This window comes from Akebia trifoliata, chromosome 11 (assembly GCF_017979445.1).
Source record: "Akebia trifoliata isolate Shusen 1 chromosome 11, ASM1797944v1, whole genome shotgun sequence".
Lineage (NCBI taxonomy): Eukaryota > Viridiplantae > Streptophyta > Magnoliopsida > Ranunculales > Lardizabalaceae > Akebia > Akebia trifoliata.
Genome location: NC_141385.1, coordinates 34,748,258 through 34,764,634, shown reverse-complemented (window position 1 = coordinate 34,764,634; position 16,377 = coordinate 34,748,258). Strand labels below are relative to the sequence as shown.

The 16,377-nt window shown below is 36.6% G+C and overlaps 2 long non-coding RNA genes across 7 annotated transcripts; both read left to right on the top strand.

Annotated features, from left to right (window-relative positions):
* Positions 1–555: 555 nt before the first annotated feature.
* Positions 556–7,951, top strand: LOC147391368 (uncharacterized). Of its 6 annotated transcripts, XR_015183305.1 has the most exons (6): positions 564–1,068; positions 1,862–1,917; positions 4,055–4,103; positions 4,866–4,937; positions 5,133–5,285; positions 7,494–7,951. It is a non-coding gene; the product is annotated as an uncharacterized LOC147391368 (long non-coding RNA). The 6 variants fall into 6 exon arrangements; XR_015183303.1 differs by having other exon boundaries at positions 556–1,068; positions 1,862–4,103; XR_015183301.1 differs by lacking the exon at positions 1,862–1,917 and having other exon boundaries at positions 568–1,068.
* Positions 7,952–8,398: 447 nt separating this feature from the next.
* Positions 8,399–9,476, top strand: LOC147391367 (uncharacterized). Its single transcript, XR_015183161.1, has 2 exons — positions 8,399–9,202; positions 9,281–9,476. It is a non-coding gene; the product is annotated as an uncharacterized LOC147391367 (long non-coding RNA).
* The last annotated feature ends 6,901 nt before the right edge of the window (positions 9,477–16,377 follow it).

The window sequence follows — 16,377 nt, the reverse complement described above, 5'->3', positions numbered from 1 at the left end:
TGGATTATGACATGTGATTATGTATGGAAATCACAGAGGAACAAGATCTAATTAGTTGACCCAAAAATCTTTCGGATAAGGCTTTGATGACGATGATGGCAAAATTAGTTGTTTGTAAATGAAGAACTCATTGTAATCAGCATGGCTTGGATGTGAATTATCTAACAAACTAGATTTGCAATTATATTTTAGATTTTTTTTAATGAAATATAATTTTTATGGATTGCGTGGCAATAATTTGAATGACTGGATGTTGATTGTTAAATGGCTTGGTGTATAGCTGGAACAAAAAAAATTAAATTTTTATTAGATACAATTCAAGTTGAAAAGTTGCCCAGATTTGATAGCTTACAACTGTTAAAATTTCCCTAGACAAATTCTACAACTTTGGGCAATTGCATTTTTTTAGTTAGTTTGACATTTTTGGGCCGTAAAAAAAAAAAAATTCTATATTGAAAAATTTGACAAGCAAATTTGACGGGATGGTGTCTTTACCCAACACTTCTTCTTCTAACCTTGTTCCTACAATAACTTCTAAGAACAACTCCAAATCTGCCACAAATCAGAATGTCTATGTCTATCCAATGCACACAAGGGTTAAACATGGAATTTTTCAAAAGAAAATCCCCTTTACTTATGTAGCTACATCTGCCATCTATGACTCTAAACACTACACCAAAAATGGCAAATAGAAACGCCAACAAAACATGGTTTATAGCAGTTTCAAATTGGAAACGGCCTTTTACCGTTTCTTACTGATGGTGGAACGATTCCAGTGAGTTGACTTGCTGTTTTTTCTAATTCGTTTTGCACGAATAGCTTGGTAGCCATGACCTCTCAGAGTCTCAGTTCTTCTATCTTCATCTTCTTAAACTACTCCATCTCTCGACATCTCCTTCATCATCTCAAAAGCTTGATCTCTCCTTCGTGTAGGCCATGCAACACTCCATCTCTCGGTCTCCATTTTTGCCTAAATGTGCGATCTTTGAATTTAAGCATCACCCCTCTCTCATTTTCTGTCTCTCCTCGACTCGTCGCCTGCAATCAACAACTCCAACGATTTTCCAGGTAATCTCTCTCTCTCTCTCTCTCTCATTCAGAGCTTTTGTCCCTTCGATTCCACCATGAAACTCTGTAAAAGCTTTCAATTTTGATCTAGTAATGGTGGTTGTAGGAGTTGGAATTTTTGGAGCAATTAAGCACATTTAAGTTGAAATATCTAGGGTTTTCCTGTGACTAGTAAGTAAGAATTTTTGTTTTCGTGGATTTTGGAGCGATTCATTTCAATCTAATAATGGTGGTAGTAGGAGTTGAAAATTTTCTCTTATTCTCTCAATTTCATTCTTAATTTTTTCTCTATAATTGATTTTGATTTTGATTTCCTCTGCATTTCACCGATTTTTTTATCTTCGAAACCTTTAGTTTTCATCAAATTTCTACTTCCATCTTCCCTTTCCCCTAATTTTAGAGTATTTTAGTGCCTCGAGTTAATAATCTTCAAATTCCTTTGTTTCATTTCGTTTTGTCGATCTTCAGAATCCTGATTTTCAGTATTTCACGGACTTCAATTAACTTTGTTTCCTAATTTACTTCAAATTCATTTGTTTCCTTCCGATTTTTGGAGCTTCCGAACCCTAGATTTTTGTAATTTACATACTGGAATTTAGATTTTCATTTTCTTCATAGGATATTCTCAAATCATCTTAGTTTGGTTCTTAGTAAAACTTTCTAGGGTTTTTGGATCAACCACCAAATTGGCTTTTTATGATCCAAATTCCTCCCAGTTATGTTATCCATGCTACTTTAGAATCTTTAAAATAGATTGGACCTCAAAAGGAAAGCTCATCCTCACCCTTTACAGTTTTGAGGAAATGGGGTAGTAATAAATTTCTCTTGGTGATGGTGAATCTGATAAAGGTACTTTATTAACTTGATATTGATTGTTTGAGTATTTCTGCTAATTTTTTGAACTTCATTGGTAATTTTTTAATATTGTGGATTGTGTTTTGAAATCCATTTGATTATTTTTAATACTGGGATGAGCTCTGATTGAAGAACATTTCAAGAAAATGTAGAAAGTGGTTAGAGAGAACTTGGCTTGTTGGCCTGTTATATGAAGATAGGTCTTGATGAAGATGGTTTTATTAATTTTTGTGCAATACACCTCTTTACTGATTTCACTAGATCCAATTATTTTTTTTACTGCACCAGTGTCCATTTCTTCTTCTCCTCCGAAGTAGTTCTTCAATTTGTGTTTCTACTCAAAAGGGATTGTTTATGAGAGTGCTCAAAGAAGAAATTGAAGATTGGCTTACATTGGATTGCCATCAGAGCAGAGTTACTCTCTTTTTCATTTGTTTTGCAGCCCTTTTCATGGCATGCCTATATCTTTATGTGGTATTTTCATTGCATGATGTGTTACAAAGAAAAAGCTTGTCTGACAATATAAGTTATCTTAGTGAAATGCCACGAAAATTGCAAGTTGATGTGTTATTCCATTGTGTTTGAGTTATGTTGACATAATAAGCAACCAAAAGGTGCATAGCTGAAGTTATGCAACTTAAAGCTCTATGATTGATTCAAATTGTTGAATTAGAAGAAGGATCATTCTATGAGCCTATTAAAATGTGACTCTATTATGGTAAGCAGAAACTGACTTAACATTGTTAAGAGGATCTGTTCTTATTGACCATGGCTTAAAATATTTTTCAGATAAACTATATGTTGTGAACCTCGCAAAGCTTTGGTTGAACTATATGTTGAACGAATCTTTGTTCCTTCATTCAATTATTTCTTAAGGCATGTCTTTTATATACTCAATTGTGTTCATCTCTACTCTCATTTTGGTCTCCTCTCACTCTTTAAGAACCTTCAACTCATACGTTCCTTCAACAAATGTTTTAACACTGGTAAAGAAATGAATAAGAGAAATCCATGCTATCAATGTGGGTATAAAAGTTTAGATCTCGAAGAGATTTTTCTAACCTTCAATTGCTTCCTCGGTCACTCTATCACTCGCAAAGAACTTCAAAGAATGGTTATATGCACCTCAGGCAATGTATATAATTTGATTGTTTGGCATGCTATAAGAAATTTGGTGTGGCAATACAAGATGTCAAAATGTGACATGAAAACTAGTTCTTCAATGACCTTATTTGAGAAATAGCAGAGTTACTAATATTGAACCTCTTATCCATACATGTTTGTGTATTTTGGGTGTGAAATTGTAACCCTGGAAATATGGGAGAAGGGAGATGTTCACCCATGTCAACATCACTTGTTTATGGGTTCATGTTGTGAAAGAGTTTGTTCATTGAATCAGAAAAATGTAGGGTGAAAGCCCATGCCAGCATTACAACTTGAGGTATGAAGGCCAAAAACATCCCAAAACTAAGGAAAGCTCATTCTTTGGATGTATTAAAATTGTGGGTAATGTTTATTCTTTGTTTCTTTGATTGTTGATTTATTGGGTTATTAGAGATAATAAAGCCTTGATTAGATGTCATGTCACTTTTAGACTCTCTATCATCTTCAAAAAATCCCTAAGGCCCATTTGGATTTTCTTTTTTGAACCAAAAGTCCTTTTGTGCAAAATAAAAAAGTCATTTTCTTTTTGTTCATATCTTAAAATAATCTTTTTTCTGTTAAGATTTGCAGATTAAACAAGTTCCCATGGATGCATTGGTTGATTTGGAACCAATCAAGTTAGTTTATTCTTATCAATGACAAGTATTAAGTTAAAAATGGAACACTTTGTTGTTTAATTTAGATGAACTTCTTAACAAACAATATGGGTGACTTAATACTTTGGTGTTTGTATATCATATTTGTGACAGAAAATGTGCTTCATTTCCATTAATATTAATACACTCTCAAATTTTATTTAGTATTCAAAAGTGTGTGCAAACCAGAAAATCGAGCCTAAGATAAAAATAATGACTGGGAAAACATCTCATTTTTCTCTTTCTTTTGTCTCTTTTATTATTTTAATCTCTCAAATGTTTTTGGCCAAGATCTGGTTATGTTTATATATCTTAAACGTGGATGAAAACAGGGTGGGTGATTTGGGCAACCATGTCCCATTACTGGCTGCTGCAAACTCGGTATGGATCGACAACTACCTTGTCCTTTTATTTATGAAATTTATATTTTATTAATGATTGTGAGATCGCAGTTGCGAACTTGCAAGTCTTAATCATGACCACTTGATTCTTTATTGTTTTAAAGCTTACACTTAGTCCAAGCCTAAGTCAAAACACCTAGCCTTCATTTTTACTTTCTTGATGAGAAGTAGAAGAAAAGGATATTTAGATCATTTTCAATTAGACTTACAGCTTGTACATTCAATCTAATTGAGGATGTACAGTTCTTCATTATACATGATCAAAAGATCTCAATCGACTTTCCCTCAGTTTATGTCATCTATTGGAGCCACCAAGTTTCTAATAACATTCGAGACAAGACACATCTAAAAACTAGTTTTTTTTTACAGGAAAACTAAAAAAATTACTAGAGTTTCCACTACCGTTTGTTGATGTACATGAACCTACATAAATTAGTATAGCAATCCCTGGAATCATCCTATTGAGCTAATCACATCTCTTTAATATGTCATTCTTTGGAATCTTCAAATGATATCGACAATTAACATTTAGATATTTCGAACATATGAACAATTGTAGCATGTTCCCCTCTCTGAGTTATAATTAAAATTCAATTTTCGTTCTTTACATATTTATGATTCATTCCAATGAAGTTAATTTTGCCTTTTAGTTTTAATTTTTTTTTTTACTCCGTAGTCTTTATTTTGAGTATAATTTTTATATCTTTGTCCAACATACTTTTCATTTAAAATTTACCTCTAGCAACATAAAAGAAACCCTAAGATGGTTGCACAAGGCTTTACTGTGGATTTGGATTAGCTCCTTGTCTTCCAGGTTAGATGGACTACTTTTGTCTTTATTTTTTACTTCTTTTAAGAATATTTTGTTTGATCCTCTAATGGAAAGTCTTAGGTGTCTTATTACACTTGGCATGCTTTGACGATGGTGATTAAACTTTTTCATTTCTTATGTTCGTGTATCTTTCCTGTGGGTTGTCCTTCATCTCTGAATCTTGGATTGATGTTCAAGATTTTTGGAATCGGTGAAGTCTAAAGGTGTTGAGAATAAAAGTGGCAAGAAGAGTGGGAAGAAACGACTGAGGAAGGTTAGTGGCTGATGATCTATCTGGATCTACTCCATTACCAGTAGAGAAGCTGCCCGTATTGGCTCATTCTCTATCAGGTACATATAATCATATTTGGTCTCTCTCTCTCTCTCTCTCTCCTTTTTTTTCTTGTTTTTTTTCCTTTTTCTATTCTGGACTCATAGGCGTACCTCCCCCGTCTGTTGTTGTTTCTCATATTGCATAGTTCAAGCAGGGCAATCCAATTGCTACTTGCCATGTCCCATGTAGTAGTCAGGTTCAAGCTAATTTTAAAATTAGCGGTCATAGATGAACTTGTGGTGATAGTTGAAATTACATTCACTTGGAAGGGCGTAGACTTATGTTTTTTTATATAATTTAAACTCAGTGGTGATAGTTTTAGTTTAATTTGTGGTGATGTTGAATTTTCATTGCATTTGGGGCTTCTTATTTGGCTCAGATGGGAGTTTTGTGTGCAATGCCTATGACAGTAGTGTATGTGACATGGTAAGTTTTGTTAAAAATGTCTCTCTGCTGGTATGTTAATATGCCAAAACATCTGTTTATTTGGTTTGTGAGAACCCATGATCCATTACCCAGAACCAAACCTTTTAGACATGCAGATTAGATGGCTTGGGGTGTTGATGGTTTTCCATGTCTGTCTAGGTGTCCTACTGTTTGAATGCTGAGGGAGCCCTTGATTTTATGTCTCAAGGACCAATATTTTTAATATTTTTTTGGACTATGATCCGATAGGTTTCACTTTAACCTAAACAAATCATCGTCTGATTAAGTTCCATTTGAGTTTGAGCCTCAACGGTGCACTAAATCATATTCTTATAAGATTAGAATTTTAAGTTTAAAATTAAATTAAGTTTGCTATGTAGAGTTTCCTTTTTAATTTAGGAGTGTTCTATAGCATTTTCTATATACATCTTCTCCAGGATGTGTTTTTGTTCAACTTGTTTTTGACAGACAAGTTGGTTTCTAGGGCCTTTGCATATTGGTTGATATTCAACAATACAAAAAAGAACATCAACCAATATGCAAAGGCCCTAGAAACCAACTTGTCTTTCGAAAACAAGTTCAAAACAAAAACATGCTGGAGAAGATGGGTATAGAAAATGCCATAGAGCACTCCTAAATAAAAAAGCAAACTCTACGTAGCAAACTTAATTTAGTTTTAACCTTAAATTCTAATCCTATAAGAATATGATTTAGTGTAACATTGAGGCTCAAACACAAATGGGCCTTAATCAGACTGTGATTTGTTTAGGTTAAAATGAAACTTATCAGATTTTAATCCAAAAGATATTAAAAATATTGTTCTTTGAGACATAAAATCAAGGGCTCCCTCAGCATTCAAACAGTAGGACACCAAGACAGACATGGTAAACCCATCAGCACCCCAAGCCATCTAATCTGCATGTCTAAAAGGTTGGGTTCTGGGTTATGGATCATGGGTTCTCCCAAACCAAAATAAATAGATGTTCAAGTTTATTAACATACCAGCCAAGAGACATTTTTAACAAAACTTACCATTTCACATGCACAACTGTCATAGGCACTGCACACAAGACTCCCATTTGAGCCAAATAAGAAGCCCCAAATGCAATGAAAATTCAACATCACCACAAATTAAACTAAAACTATCACCATTGAGTTTAAATTATATAAAAAAAACTGAAGTCTACTCCCTTCCAAGCAAATGTAATTTCAACTATCACCACAAGTTCATCTATGGCCACTATTTTTAAAATTAGCTCAAATCTGACTACTATATGGAACATGGCAAGTAGTAACTACATTGCCTGCCTCACTACAAAAAAATTGTAAAATAGGAACATACGTTTAAAACAGCATTAAGCCATTTTTATTTAAAAACGGTATTAAACCGTTTTATTCGTATCTTAAACGACCCAATCTCCTTCTCATTCTTAGTTTGGATATGGATTCTCCTGGAGTAGACGGAGCATAAGCACTAGAAGCTTTGCCACCACCCCACCTATTCCACCAAATGTAGTTCCTTTGTTAGCATAACCAGCCCACATCCTTGTGCTAGTGATCAAGGTTTCCAAGCCCAAACATTTCCCAATAAGTATTTCTGGTTATGGGCGTAAGGGACAAGCAATTCCATTGCTAACCAATCATTTTAGAGTTAATACTACTAATGGAAATGACTATTTTTTCACTACAATGTATGTATCTGTCTTTCTCAATGTCTTCTATTCTGGATTGTTTTGATGCTAAAGTTGATAATTCCCTCTCCTAATGATAGTCTTGTTCGTTCATCTTCATTGGAGCAGGTTTCTTTGTTTTATAGTGATGGTTGACCCATTGATGGGAAAGGAAGAGTGATCGATAGAGTTCACGAAACATATGATACTGAGCTTGCTGAAAAGGACTTCACATGATGGATAAAAAAGCTTATTTACTGTTGGCCCTCTCCCGCAAAACAAGATCGAGTTCTCTGTTGTGCTTGAAGATATCTCATTGAACAGGTACACATGTGTGGTTCATAGTTTGGATTTTACTTAAGGTTTCATGATATTAAACTTTCTAGATGACTTTGTACATAGGAATGCTGGGAATAGCAGTCCTGTGGAAGTAGATCTCTAAATGAGGGACAATTGCGGTTTGTTTGTAGTATTATGCGACATTTTGTAATTTTGATGATGAAGTACTTGGTAATTTTGTAAATTATGACTCATTGTAACTCTTTTTATGTATACATGAATATGATAGAGAACCTCAATATTCTCCATTTGGGTCTATTTTGACCGCGGGTAATAGGTGCATAGAAAAAAAAAAATTAAAAATTAAATTTTTTTTTTTTAAGCTTAGATATCGGTTTATGACCACTTTAGCTATCGGTTTGTAACTAATGTCTAAAGTCTTAGAATTAGGACATCAGTCATATTGACATCGAATTTTAAATCGATGTCAAAGGCATTTTTTTGTGATTAGTGCTTTTAAATTTGGAACGATTTTAAGCCGTTCCAAAATCTGAGTTTTGGAATGGTTTTTAGCTATTTCAAATCCTGAGATCTAAATTTCATTAGCGACGCTTCGATCAGAGATAGTTTGTCACTGTTTCCAAGTGTCTTAGGAACGGCTATAAACCGTTCCTAATTGACATTTTTTTGTTGTAGTGACCTTATTTCTCTAAGGCCAGTTTAAATTATATAAAAAACACTGAAGTCTACTCCCTTCCAAGCAAATGTAATTTCAACTATCACCACAAGTTCATCTATGGCCACTATTTTAAAATTAGCTCAAATCTGACTACTATATGGAACATGGCAAGTAGTAACTACATTGCCCTGCCTCACTACAAAAAAATTGTAAAATAGGAACATACGTTTAAAACAGCATTAAGCCATTTTTATTTAAAAACGGTATTAAACCGTTTTATTCGTATCTTAAACGACCCAATCTCCTTCTCATTCTTAGTTTGGATATGGATTCTCCTGGAGTAGACGGAGCATAAGCACTAGAAGCTTTGCCACCACCCCCACCTATTCCACCAAATGTAGTTCCCTTGTTAGCATAACCGGCCCACATCCTTGTGCTAGTGATCAAGGTTTCCAAGCCCAAACATTTCCCAATAAGTATTTCTGGTTATGGGCGTAAGGGACAAGCAATTCCATTGCTAACCAATCATTTTAGAGTTAATACTACTAATGGAAATGACTATTTTTTTCACTACAATGTATGTATCTGTCTTTCTCAATGTCTTCTATTCTGGATTGTTTTGATGCTAAAGTTGATAATTCCCTCTCCTAATGATAGTCTTGTTCGTTCATCTTCATTGGAGCAGGTTTCTTTGTTTTATAGTGATGGTTGACCCATTGATGGGAAAGGAAGAGTGATCGATAGAGTTCACGAAACATATGATACTGAGCTTGCTGAAAAGGACTTCACATGATGGATAAAAAAGCTTATTTACTGTTGGCCCTCTCCCGCAAAACAAGATCGAGTTCTCTGTTGTGCTTGAAGATATCTCATTGAACAGGTACACATGTGTGGTTCATAGTTTGGATTTTACTTAAGGTTTCATGATATTAAACTTTCTAGATGACTTTGTACATAGGAATGCTGGGAATAGCAGTCCTGGTGGAAGTAGATCTCTAAATGAGGGACAATTGCGGTTTGTTTGTAGTATTATGCGACATTTTGTAATTTTGATGATGAAGTACTTGGTAATTTTGTAAATTATGATTCATTGTAACTCTTTTTATGTATACATGAATATGATAGAGAACCTCAATATTCTCTATTTGGGTATATTTTGACCGCGGGTAATAGGTGCATAGAAAAAAAAAATTAAAAATAAATTTTTTTTTTTTAAGCTTAGATATCGGTTTATGACCACTTTAGCTATCGATTTGTAACTAATGTCTAAAGTCTCAGAATTAGGACATCAGTCATATTGACATCGAATTTTAAATCGATGTCAAAGGCATTTTTTTGTGATTAGTGCTTTTAAATTTGGAACGATTTTAAGCCGTTCCAAAATCTGAGTTTTGGAATGGTTTTTAGCTATTTCAAATCCTGAGATCTAAATTTCATTAGCGACGCTTCGATCAGAGATAGTTTGTCAACTGTTTCCAAGTGTCTTAGGAACGGCTATAAACCGTTCCTAATTGACATTTTTTTGTTGTAGTGACCTTATTTCTCTAAGGCCATCAAATTTTCTTGATGGTGTAATGCAACGAGCTTCGAGTTCTAGAGTCTTCAAGCTCAAAGCACTTGATCCCTTGTTCGACCACCATGCACTAGAAAAGTCATTGGTTATCGTTGGGTTTTCATGCTTAAGAGAGCTGCAAATGGGACCATTGCACATTTCAAAGCATGACTTGATGCGAAGGGATACGATCAGACTGAAGGACTTTATTATCATAAAACCTTCAGTCCAATGGTCAAACATGGCATAGTTCGTGTTGTCATTTCCCTTGCTTTGCATCATGGATGGAAGATTTCACAACTTGACATTGCTTACGCCGTTTTACATGGTTCGATTAGTGAAGATTTGTACATGTACCAACCACAAGGTTTTATTGATCCCCAATATCTGAATCATGTCTGCAAGTTACATAAAACTCTTTATAGCTTAAACAAGCTCCACGACTTTAGTATGAGAAATTTTCTGGATTTCTAATCAGTCGAGGTTTCAAAATGAGTAAGGTTGACTCATCTCTTTTTGTTCTCAAGACATCAAACAAGCATTACAATTGTACTTGTTTTTTTACGATATTTTGTTGACTGGTAGCAACCCCATACTCTTGAAGAAACTGGTCACTAGCTAAAATGTCACTTTAATCTGTGTGATCTTGGTCTTCTCAGTCATTTTTTGGGTATTGAGGTGATTTACACTTCCACTGGGTTGTTTTTATCTCAGTTAACATATGCTCAAAATGTTCTTGACGTGCTGGTATGCATGAGTATAAGCCCTACTCCTCACCCATTCATTCCAAGATCACAGATACTCAAAGTTCTGATCTTCCCTTTTCAGATTTGACTTTATACAGAAGTCTTGTAAGTGCCTTACAATATTTGACTTTTACAAAGCCCAACATTGCCTTTGCTGTCAATTTGGTTTGCCAACATATGCACGAGCCACTTGAATTTCATTTTCAAGCAGTGAAATGAATTCTACGATACATAAAGGGCACACTTGAATTTGGCCTCCATTTTACAAGCATTTCCCTTACACTTCATGCACATTCAAATGCTGACTAGACAGGTGATATTGTGGATCATAGATCTGCCAGTGGATACTGTATGTTTTTGGGTGATAACCCGATCATATGGAGTGTAAAAAAACAACCTACGGTTGCTCGATCTTCAACAAAAATAGACTACCCTCTAATCTCGTTTTCCATGCTTGCACTAAACATATCAAGGTCGATAATCACTTCATTAGGGAAAAGGTTCTTTGTAATGAGATTATTGTTCATCACATCTCTACATTGGATCAGCTGGCAAACATTTTCAGTCTCTATCATCTACTCAATTTTGATTATTGCGAGACAAGTTGATGGCGGTGTCTAGACCATCATCTTGAGGGGGGTGTTAGAATATATAGTTAACAGTAAATTGTATTTAGTTAGTATGTTGTAACTGTAAACTGTATTCAGTAACAGAAGTCTATATAAAATCTTGGGTTCCTCTGTTAATATCAAGTATAAAGCATTGTTTCCTCTTACAATTATTTTCTTTATAAACAAAGACTTCAGTTATTATTGCATTGTTTTTCTTTATCATTCTTCGATACAAAATGGCGAATAAAACTTCTTGGATGATGTGGTCATCCGTGACAGGAGGCAAGTCTGAGAGCAAAATAGTAGTTGTGCCAACTTCTTTTTTAAGAGATAGAGACATGGAACACAGGATGGGCTTCAGAAGTAGCGGAAAGTCCAATTTGTATGCCACCTTTCCCACACTTTGGACAATCTTATTTGGGCCGTAGAACCAAGGTGATACTTTAAGGTTATGATGGACATGCACTTAAATCTTCCTGTGTGATTGAAGACGAAGAAAAAACCCAATCTCCCTCCTAAAATTCTTGTTCTGTGTGGTGTTTTTCTGTTTGTTGCTTCATATGATTTTGGACTGAGTGCAAATTATCTTTTAAGAGGCGTAAGATGCGATCAGAATCACATAACGCTTGGTCAACATGATGGATCATGTTGGTTCTTGAAATGAAGATGGTGGTTGACCATAAATTAAATCATATGGTTTCATTTGGGTATAGTAGACGCATGAAAAGTGGTATTGAACCACCACTTAGCCCACAGTAACCATCGTACCCAATGACGTGGTTGTAGGATAATAAAACAACAAAGGTAATTCTCTAAGAAACAATTGACAACTTCAGTTTGCTCGTCTGTTTGAGGGTGGTAAATTGAGTTCATTCGTTGTTCAGTACTATTGGGTTTGAAGAATTCCAATCAAAATTGACTAGTAAAGATCGGATCTCGATCACTAACAATAGATTTCGACATGCCATGGTGTTTGAAAACATGTTCGATTTAATCGTGGGCAACATTTGAAGCTATGAAAGGATGGGCAAGGGAAATAAAATAAGTTGATTTAGATAAATGGTAATTTTTTTTTTTGAAAGGTCAACAAGGTTAAGGCAGACCCAGACCAGCTACAATCAAAGAACCGGGACACCACAGGCATCTTGATAAATAACAGGGACATGGTCGCTAGAGAGCAACTCACAATCTAATTCAGTACAACCTATACTATTCTGGTAGGAAGCAAGCATGTCAACAACCCTGTTGGCCTCTCTTAAGATGTGAGAGAATGACACTTAGCTGAATTCATCAAGCAAGTTCCTTATAGCAAGGATCACGTGAAGTACACTCCACGAGGAGCTCCACCTACCCTTCAGGACATGGATAGTGAGTTAGGAATCAGGTTGAATCTGAATCTTAGAGCATCCTTTAGAGATTGCTAACTTGATCCCATGGAGAGTGCCCTAGAACTCATGGGAAATGACAGAGAATGGAGCTTCACATCCAACAATAGCCACTAAAACTTCTCCTTCAGTATTCCTAATAATTTCTCCAAACCCTCCTCTACTCGTGGAAAAGGAGCCATCGGAGTTAGTGGCCCAAAATCCTCGATCTGGTTTAGGCCAAGAGAAATACCTTCTCGGCTTATGGATAATGCTATCTTGAACTCCCCAAACATGATTGAAGGCACAATTCAATTCAGAGTCTTCAATGTCTTCTAGTAATCCTTTGAAGTTGATCCAAATATCTTCAACAATCTTGTGAATAATCGACTCCGTATCAAGGCATTTATTTTGATAAATTCTATTACAACGTTCCCTCCACATATGGTATATAAAAGCACAAATAGCCACTTGCTTCGCCCTTTGAATAATAGACTTCCCTTTGAAGTTCTCAATAGCCCATTCAACCTTCTCAGTCCAAGTACTAGAGACTCTTCGCACGAGGCACTTTTTGAGAATATCAGCTCAGATCTGCCTCCAAAAAGGGTAGCTCCCAAAGATGTGATTGGTATCCTCATTTTGCACTCTACATAGGCTACACTTAGCTTCATTGATGAGATCCCACTCCTTTAGTTTGATCAAAGACTTAAGTCTCCCCTTGATCACTAACCATGCGATAAAGCTATGCCTAAGAGTTTTGTTCTTGCTCTAAACAAGGTGAACCCAACTAAGAGAAGGAAAATGAGTAGGAGGAGAAGCTAGCATGGACTTTACTGCTGAACTCATCGAGAAGGTACCATTTGATCTGCTTTTCCAAATAACTTTGTTCGAGGACCCCCCTCCCAAATAGGGACTTGAGGAAAGAGCTGGTGAATATCATGCCTAAGGACTCCTCAACCACTTGGTAGCTTCCATTTACCATGCCTGATGATGGCTGAAACCTTCTCACTCAGCCCAATCTTAGAGTCATTGATGAGCTCTTCAAGGAATGAGGTATTAAGAATCCCCAAGGGGTGCCATGGATCATTTCAAAATGAGGTAGACGAGCCATTGCCAATAAGATGGACCGTGTTACTCAAAGCTAATTGCCTAGCCTTCAAGATTTTTCTCCAACTCCATGAAGCTTCTCTCAGGATCTTCATTGACCAAAACTTCTTGTCCTGGATTAAATGCTTGTTGATCAAATTCAACCAAATAGAGCTTTCGCTTGAGGCAATCTTCCAAGTGAATCGAGCAATGGTAGAAGAGTTCCCTATGGAGATGCTCGCCATACCCAACCCACCCATCTTGAAAGGCTTGCACACTTCCTCCCAACTGATAGCATTGTTACTATTCTGCTTATCTAACTTAGACCATAGAAACCGAGCTGAAATCCATTCCAATTCCTTCACAACATTGGAAAGGAGAACAAAATAGTATCACCAATACACCTTGATGCTTAAAAGGACTGATTTCACAAGCTTTAGTCTCTCGACATATGAAAGGAACCTTCTCTTCCACGTTAGAATTCTTTTGGACATTTTCTCTATAAGAGGGAGACATTCTCTGTAAGAGAGTCTTGAAGACAACAAAGGAAGACCCAAGTACCATACAGGTAGATTGCCTATCCAACACCAAAGGTGGCCACAACTTCCTCAAAGAGCACATGGTCATGGCTCGCTATGAATGGTTAACATTGCCTAAATGGCTCTATAGCTAGAGCGATTTCCCTTGGAGAAGATTAAGAGGTCATTGACGAAGAAAGATGAGTGATATTCTGGCTTTTGCACCTAAGGTGGTAAAGAAACAACCCTTTCCTCACCTTCTCTTGAACAATGAATTTAAAGCCTCTATGATGAGAATAAAGAGATATGAGGAGAAAGGGTCCCCTTGTCTAATACCTTTCTTACCCTCAAACCAGCTAAAAAAGGAGTCCTTGAGCGATATTGTGTAGGAAGCACTGGTGATGTACTTATAAATCCATTCAATAAATCTTTGAGGAAATTTGAACTTCGATAATGAAGAAGAATGTAAAGGGTAATCCCCCTGTTGGCTTAGCTAGAGAGGGTCCCCCTTCATAAAATGTAGAGATTTCTTTAAAGCCAGGCCACTCGTAAGTGTCTGACAAGATAGGAAATCACTAGGTGTTTGTCGAAAGATCTCTTAAAGATGGTACTAGAGGCAGAAAGGGAACAACAAGCACACAGGGTACCATTGGCTTAAGTGGGCCTAATGGTAGAGCCTCCAAGCCTTGGAACAAGATTTTCAACTCGACAGCTTCAGCTAAGAGCATGAAAGAGATTCCTTTCTTTTAACCTTCAAGAGAAGGGAAGGATATCCTTATTGATTGCCTAGATGAGGTCTTAGAGGAAGGCATTTTCAGAAGGGACAAATACTTTATAGAGCATTTCATTAATGTCAAAATACCGTTCATGTTGGTCAAAAATGCAATTACCACCCAATGGAAGGTAAATGGGGCTTTGGAAGTATTCTCATATGACAATAGGTTTTTTTTCTTCAAATTGGGAGATGAGGACCTTGTTGGGGTGCTGGACAGAAGGCCATGGTTTGTAGGAGGGAAGCTCATAATGGTCAAGTACTGGGACACCATAGTGGAAATGGAAAAAGGATAAAAGGCTTCAATACTCTTATGGATTAAGCTTTGCAATCTGCCTAAGCAGTTATGGACTCCTAGAGGACTAGGGTGAGTTGCTAGTGGGTGGGGAAGCCAATGTATACGGACAAGGCTACAAATGAAGGGAGTAGGCTATCCTTTGCGAGGAATTGTGTCGAAGTTAAGGTGGATTCTGAACTACCCCGAATGATTAAAGTGAAGATTAATGAAACCCTCAGGACTGATATGAGGGTGGAGTATGGCTGGTACCTCCAAGATGCAACACTTGCTTAACCTTTTGGCAGTCAAATGCCAAATGTGCCCAAGCTAAAAAAACTATTTCAAGCTGATCCTAAGAAGGTTAATGCTAGTAGTAATGCAGATGTTGAGGGAGTGGGCAAGGAAACCTATGCTCCTCATGCTGACAAGGAAGGTAGGTCTGAGGTCTCCCAGCAGAAGAGAAGGTCTAACAAGAACTATGGGATAGTGATCAAGGAAGGCCAGCTGTGGATAGAGAACAAAACTCGCCTATCTACCATCCATAGGGTGATGTGGAGGCCTTTGAAGGTCATGATATGGAATGAGTTGAGGTGGAGGAAGAAGGAGATGGATCCAAAGGTCCTGAACGCGAGCCTGAGGGTTATATGCACAGGGAGCCTCCCAAATCAGGACTTAAGTGCCCCATGAGCATTGTTATTGGTAGTGGAGGTAGCACAGGACCTTCGAAGAAAAATAAAAATAGCCCCAATGCCAGCAGATTCTAGGCCTTAGTTGAAACTATTCATGACTCGAAATTAGGGGCTGTTAAACTAAATGCCAAGCTTGAGTGCTATCTAGAAAAGGGTTCCCCTTCTGGTTCCATTGACTTTTCTTTTGATAAAAGCGTAGACAAGTGCAATCCCATAAGTTTAGTTGGACACGATCAGAGGCCTAAAGGCAAGAATCAAAAGGGGGTTATAGCTCATTTTGAGGTAGTAACAAGGGGATGGGGGACTTTTGTGATTATTTCCCAATCATTTTAGCAACTTGGAACATCAAGGGTCGTAATGGCCCTACTAAGCACAGGGAGGTCAGGGATCTCATCAAGGTGAAGAAGCTATCTATTATTGGGTTAATTAAGAATAAGGTA